Below are 7826 nucleotides of genomic sequence, written 5' to 3' on the forward strand. Positions count from 1 at the left end.
AGCGATTGGGCTTGTATACCCTTGAGTTTCGAAGACTGAGAGGGGATCTGATTGAGACATATAAGATTATTAAAGGATTGGACACTCTGGAGGCAGGAAACATGTTTCCGCTGATGGGTGAGTACCGAACCTGAGGACACAGCTTAAAAATACGGGGTAGACCATTTAGGACAGAGCTGAGGAGAAACTTCTTCACCCAGAGAGTGGTGGCTGTGTGGAATGCTCTGCCCCAGAGGGCAGTGGAGGCCACTCTCTGGATTCATTTAAGAAGGAGTTGGATAGAGCTCTCAAAGATAGTGGAATCAAGGGCTATGGAGATAAGGCAGGAACAGGATACTGATTAGGAATGATCAGCCATGATTATATTGAATGGTGGTGCAGGCTCGAAGGGCTGAATGGCCTACTCCTGCACCTATTGTCTATTGTATATTGTCTATTGCCACAAGGCCCCTAAGCCTACCCTTATTCAAAAAAAAATTAATCTACGCCTGGCATTTGTTTCGCACCTTTCCTAATTGCTGGCCATCCAAATTAGCCATTGTCGCAGTGCAGGAGATATAGCACACGGCTAGCTCACAGACAGTAAAGTGATAATGATCCAGTCAGCTGCTCTGGTTATGTTCACAAAGGGCTAATTCTTCTCTCAGTAATTGGGAAGTCTTCCCTTGCTCTTCTTCAAAGTAGTGTCGCAGGATCATTCAATATCACCTTGAGAGGCCAGGCAAGGCTTTGAATTAAGAATTCATTGTTGCAATGTAAGAAATGCGACAGGCAATTTGTGCAGTCACAGAGGTGGTGAACAGAGGATCAATAGGCATTACTTGCATTGATTTTCAGAAGCGATTTGATCATATGCTGCACAGAGACTGAGACCTGGAAAACGCCAAGAATTGGAAATAGTTCTTAGTGAGAATAGGAAACAGGCTGGGGGTTGGGAGAGGGGTGTGATTGCCATTAGTCTAAAACTACATTAAACTGACATGTTTTTGCAAAACCCTTCCTGTGAAAAACAAGGCTCAGGGAATCCAGTAAGACCAATGTTAACAGGAGCTAAGACAAACGAGGATTGTATACAAGGCTTGTGGAAACGATCAATACTTAGCAACTATATAGAGAAGCATAATCAAGCAGAGCTTTACACATGTCTCTGTCTATCAGGTCTCAGTCCATGTGATCTGATATCTTCACCAAAGAGATCCTTATGTATATGCTCAGCCACTATTGTTACAACATTGGTAAGTTAACCCTTAGCTCCACAAATCCTGAAATGCAGAATTTCTTCCCCATTTGGCAAGTTGCTTAATGAATCCGCCCTGTAGCTTGCTTTCTGAGAATCATGTGTTAATCATTCTTGTCCCCGGCTACAAGAAAGATGTTGTTAAACCTCAAAACAAAACAAGAATGTTTATTGGGGTTAGCAGGTTTTTTCATGGTTACCTGTGCTAATTTGATTTTTCCAATCTGTGTAATAATCAAAGCTACCCATGATTGATGTAAGGATCAAGTTACTTGTAAAGGACATATGCTTATGATGAAACACTGCATTGAAAAAAAACACAGCAGATTACTCTCAAAGTTGGATTGTTTTTGTATATGTATATCTCCTGATTTCTTCTCTGCCTTACAGAATAGCTACCGTTTGGAGTCCTGTAGATTGCTGAAACCAGGGTCTCCTTCTCCTGGTGATTTCTTCTTCCACACATATGGATTCTACACCTTTCAATCCAAGACTATTCTTTGCTATTTCATCTTGTGCTTATTCCATCTCGTACCAACAAAGCAACCCCAGCACCCTTTCCTTCCTGCCTGTCCTTTCCAGTAGTCACGGTGGCACAGTGGTTAGCCCTGCTGCCTCACAGCGCTAGAGACCTGGGTTCTTATTCCCGCCTCAGGCGACTGCCTGTGTGGAGTTTGCACATTCTCCCGTGTCTGTGTGGGTTTCCTCCCACAATCCAAAAATGTGCAGGTTAGGTGAATTGGCCATGCTAAATTGCCCATAGTGTTAGGTGAAGGGGTAAATGTAGGGGAATGGGTCTGGGTGGGTTGCGGGTTGGTGTGGACTTGTTGGGCCGAAGGGCCTGTTTCCACACTGTAAGTAATCTAATCTAATTGAATGCTTCATTTGGACCTTAGATCTCCTTGTAACCATACCATGGTGGTAAGATCATATCCATTATTGACTATTTGTACCATTAATTCATCTATTTATTCATGAATACTACGTGATTTTAAGTAAATAACCTTTAATTAAACCAATTTCCCCCTTTTTAACCCTATTTTCTGCTTTGTGCGTTCTATTACTTTGTGTTCCACTCTGGGTATCATTACTGAAAAAGCTGCCCTGCAGTGCTGTCGTATCCATCTGTTTTGTGGGTCTATGTATCTCCCCTCTCTCCCTTTCATTAGTTTAAAGCTTATCCTCTTCACCAGGACACTGGTCACAGCAGACTTCAAGTGACCTGAACCTGAACTGTGCGTGAACTGAAACCCATTCCTCCCACACCAGTCTTTGAGCCACTCATTTAACCCCATTGGCGTTATTTACCCTATGCCAATGTGGGGATCAAGTTACTTTTAAAAGGCATATCCTTATGATGAAACACTGCATTGAAAAGAAAATGCAGCAGATTACTCTCAAAGTTGGCTTGTTTGGAATTTGAGGTGATGGAGGAGTAACCAGCTCTCCATGTCGATACTTACAGCATTGGTTGTATTGGAAAGGAGGGTCTTCTGAAAGAATTTGACCAGTTAGGAGGTAAATTGAAAAGCAGAACCTCTAAAGTATGGGGCAGTACAGTGCTACCTCCCAGCGCCAGGGACCCAGGTTCAGTTCCAGCTTCAGGTGACTGTCTGTGTGGGGAGTTTGCACATTCCCCCCTCGTCTGTGCGAGTCTCCTCTGGGCGCTCTGGTTTCCTCCCATAGTTCAAAGCCGCGCAGGTCAGATGGATTGGCCACGCTGAAATTGTCCGTAGTATTCAGGGATGTATAGGCTAGGTGGACATGCATGCAGGGTTACAAGGATAGCAGAGTGGACCTAGGTGGGATGCTCTCTGGAGGGTCCGTGTGGGCTGAATGGCCTGCTCCCACACAGTAGGGATTCTACATTGTACATGTGACGCCAAACCCATAGCCATGTGAGTGATTCCCAATGGTGCTCTGGCGCAATTAGGGATGGGCAATAAATGTTCGCCCAGTCAGCAACGCACTTATCCTGTGAATGAATATTTTTTAAAAAAAATCCACTGCTGATTATGGTAGAGGGTTCCAAACCTCTCCCACCCTTTGTGTGTCGAAGTGCTTCCTAACCCCTCTCCTGAACGGTCTGGCCTTAATTCTCAGACTATGCCCCCTAGTTCTAAAACCCTCAACCAGAGGAAAACGTTTTTCTTTACCTGCCCTATATTTTTCCCTGTTAATATCCTAATTCTGCTCATTTAAGAACAAAAGACAGTTGAATGGGTTGCAGTGACAGTTTGTCCCTTTGCTGTAGTTTCCAGATTGATGTCACAAGTTAATGAAATTACAGATGTTACAAGTTTCTTTTCTTTACGACAGAATGCAATTTAGTTCTCTCAGGATCATTGATTTGGAGGCTTTTATTCGATGGTGGGAGATTTATTACTTTCCTGAAGAGGGTAAGCTTTCCCACTAAAGGGGCATGTATATTCTTTTTATTTCAAAAATATACTTTATTCATAAAATCTTTGTACATGCATAGTCACAAATGCAGATCTCTTTTGTACAGTAGCGTATCAAAGAAACAAACAAATATTGGAGTTTGACTGTACCCAAACAAACCAAAGACATCTCTTACTTGCACATGGCTATATTTAAATGCAGTCAAGGCATCAGGAAGGTCTGATAACTGAATGGACCCTCATTGTACTTTGATAGAGAGGCCTCAGACAGTGGTCTTTCCCCACCGCGCCTTGGCAGCAGCTGCCCCAAACTTTCAGTGCGTCCCTCAGCACGCAGTCCTGGACCTTGGAATGTACCAGACTGCAGCACTCAGTCAGGGTTAACTCCTTGTTTTGGAAGACCAACACGTTTCAAGCAGACCAAAGAGCAGTCTTTCACCGACTCGATGGTCCCCCCGGGCATAAGCTGATGTTTGTCGCGGTGTGCATCATCGGCAAGTGGCTATGGAAGATACACATGCAGCACAGAAATGGGGTGGGTACTCAGAGCTGGCGTAGGTCAGTGGGTGAGGATGAGAGAGGTGAGCAGTGAGGTTTTAGGGGTGTTAAAAATCTGTTAGGAGCTGGTTAACTGTGTGGGCGAACTGAGGTACACCAGCCAAACATGCTGAATCCATCATTGAAGCTTTCTGAAGCATAAAGTATGCACTTATGTAAATGTGCACTCCTTTTAATCACATTCTATTTGGATCCCTGCTGTCAATACTCCCTCAGCTTTTCTCTTGTAATGTTTTTCACAATTTCTTAACAGGCACTGTATCCAAATCAGTTGGAGACTCCCTTTCCTCATTACTTAGCCTCACAATATCTTATTCTGAACTCGGAAACAAGTCAACTGTTGCTGATGGGAATAATCGCTATCTGACGATTGTATCACCTTATCCAAAAGCAAAAAGCTCTTTCGACAGAGACTAATGAAGTGATAGAATCCAGCTCCCATCTTCTACTTTCTAATTCTATTACCATGTCCCAAAAATAGCAGTGCAAAAGTCTGATGTGCACATGAAAACAAAATGAACAGTTACTTGCAATCAAATTAGTCAACATATTTTTTTTAAGACAGCTTTTAAGCTAAAAGAAAGTTCTGAATCAGCTGGCTTGCACTAAGATGCTGAGTCAGTATTAATATACAGAAAACAGAATGGACCATTTGAAGACAACATTAGCTCCATTTTCATTGCATCATAATTGTTAAAAAAGGACAAGAAAGTTGTTGACTTAACCAAATTATTGTTCATTTTTATTGCAAATTCCCTTCTCTTAAAAAAACAAATGGAGGAGGGCGGCACGGTGGCACAGTGGTTAGCACTGCTGCCTCACAGCGCCAGAGACCCGGGTTCAATTCCCACCTCAGGCAACTGACTGTGTGGAGTTTGCACATTCTCCCCGTGTCTGCATGGGTTTCCTCCGGGTGCTCCGGTTTCCTCCCATAGTCCAAAGATGTGCAGGTCAGGTGAATTGGCCATGCTAAATTGTCCGTAGTGTTAGGTAAGGGGTAAATGTAGGGGTATGGGTGGGTTGCGCTTCGGCGGGGCGGTGTGGACTTGTTGGGCCGAAGGGCCTGTTTCCACACTGTAAGTAATCTTAATTTTCTCCCTGAGTGAGTTTTGGTCCATACTGTGATGTGTCGGCATAGCATCTCCTTTTTGGTATTATTTTAACCCACAGAACCCTTGAGATTTAACCCTCCCCTCTTCCCTTTCTACCATTTTGCATGTTCCTCTGCTTCGAGGGTTTTCAATTTTCCTTTTAAAAGCATAATGCTTTCTGATTCAGCTCCATTACAGTGGCGAAATGTTCAACCATCCAACAGTCTACAGAGTTTTACTTTATCCTTTTGTGTGATGCAGGTGTGGCTGACAAATACAGGTATTGGTTGCCAATCCTCAGTTGCTCTTGAGAAGATGGTGGGGACCTTCCTTCTAGATCACAAATACCCCTCCATTTCTATTCTCACACCCAATCCTCACTTGCTGGCCACTGTGTGTGTGGACCCTGTGAGGCCAAGTTGCGACCGAGACCATAAAAGGGCGAAGGAGGCGTAGAAACCCAAGGAATTTGTTCATTGCTAGCTCTACACAGGAAAACCGGCTGGAATTGGACAGGTTTTATAAGCAACAGCAAATAAGGAAAGTGGAATGCCAACTTGGTGGGTCCGAACTGCATAAAAAGCAGCCCCCCAATTTTAGAAGTTACTCCTAGACTAACAGCTGTGAAGAGGTACCCGGCATCAGGAGGCATGGTGAAGATACCGAGACGTGTTCGTGCCTGGCCAGCTGCCACATCTCCCAGGTAACAATGTTTGGGGCTGCTTAAAGCACCCTGGGTAATAAGTGGCTGTGGTTGCGATATCTCTGGTAGTTAAAGATGTGTATCATTCACTTTATAGATTAATTGTGCTTTATAGAGCAGAAGTGATGTACCTTCGCCTATGTGGTGACTTGGAGGCGCCGGTTGTTGGACTAGGATGTACAAAGTTAAAAATCACACAACACACCAGAGGTGCTGCTCCTTTATCAGGTGGTTGTGGAGCATGAGACCATAGGACACCTGCTCCACAGCTACCTGATGAAGGAGCAGCACTCTGAAAACTAGTGCTTCCAAATAAACCTGTTGGACTATAACATGGTGCTGTGTGATTTTGAACTTTGCCTATGTTGTCTCACAGAGACAGGCTACACCACTCCAGTGAAAATAGACCCAGTAACTCATAAGACATAGGAGCAGGAGGGCACCTTAAAGCCGCTCTATTCTGTACCCCTTCTCCATTTTCCTGCACCACTCCCTCCACCAGAATTTATTGAGTTGTTTACAATGATACATTATTCTGTGCGAGTGGGGGATCCACAATAGGAAGCAATAATATTCGAGGTAGAATGAGATTACTCAGGAACCATTCCTTTCCCTTGCTTCCATTGGGATTGTAAACGCATCTTCATGTGGAGCACATGTCTTGAAAAATGAATAAAAGCAAAAGAAACACACAAAGGAAGATTTAGATTAGATTCCCTCAGTGTGGAAACAGGCCCTTCAGCCCAATAAGTCCACACCAACCCTTCGAAGAGTAAACCACACAGTCCCATTTCCCTCTCACTAATGCAGCTAACACTATGGGTAATTTCCCATGGCCAATTCATCTGGCCTGCATATCTTTGGAATGTGGGAGGAAGCCAGAGCACACCCACACAGACGTGGGGAGAACATGCAAACTCCATACAGACAGTCACCCAAGGCTGCAATTGAACCTGGGACTGTGAGGCAGCAGTGCTAACTCCAGAGTCACTGTGCCTACCCTTTAAAAGGTTAATACTGTAGAGACTAACATCTGAATAGAATGTGCTGACCTGTTCTAAAGTATTGTCCTCATCATTCAGTTTTGAGTTACGTTTTAGATATACTCTGATGTAGAGGACTATGTGCTTTTAATTGACCATACAGTGCACTTAACATCTCCCGTGAACTGGAAAGCAGCTTGATGTTAGACCTTATTTATAAGTCTACTCTTGGGAACTGTAGGAAAAGTGCAATGTAAAGACGCTACTGGAGAATGGCTCTTTAATGAGGAAATAGCCAGGAGAAATGAGGTTCCTAACAGAGGTCATGATGCTTCAATGAGCCTTGCAAAGGTTTGTCAGAAAGCCTTAAGGATTCTATTCAGTTAGTGGATATATGGTGAGAATGAGGGAATAAGCAAAGTAATCTGTTCAAAGTTAATCCAACTAGAACTCCACAAGGCACAAAAGGCATTTTACACTGAAATGTATTGATCAGTGTTCACCATGAAACATGAGGGGCTGTCGCTGGGTTTGGAGATAAGAATTTGTACAGTGTGCAGCGAAACCTGGGCGGGCCAGTGGATTGTGCAGCCAGGGAGTTTGACTTGCTGTCATGAGCAGGCAGCATGGATGCCTACCGTGGGCGTGCTCTCTCAACATTTGGAGTACAGTGCGCAGTTTTGGGCCCCATATATCAGGCCGTGGAGCGTGTTCAGAGGAGGTTCGTGAGAATGGTCCCAGGAATGAAAAGCTTAATATATGAGGAATGTTTGAGGACTCTGAGTCTATACTCAATGTAGTTTAGAAGGATGATGGGGGATCTAATGGAAACATACAGAATACTGAACGGCC

Source organism: Chiloscyllium plagiosum, chromosome 39 (assembly GCF_004010195.1).
Source record: "Chiloscyllium plagiosum isolate BGI_BamShark_2017 chromosome 39, ASM401019v2, whole genome shotgun sequence".
NCBI lineage: Eukaryota > Metazoa > Chordata > Chondrichthyes > Orectolobiformes > Hemiscylliidae > Chiloscyllium > Chiloscyllium plagiosum.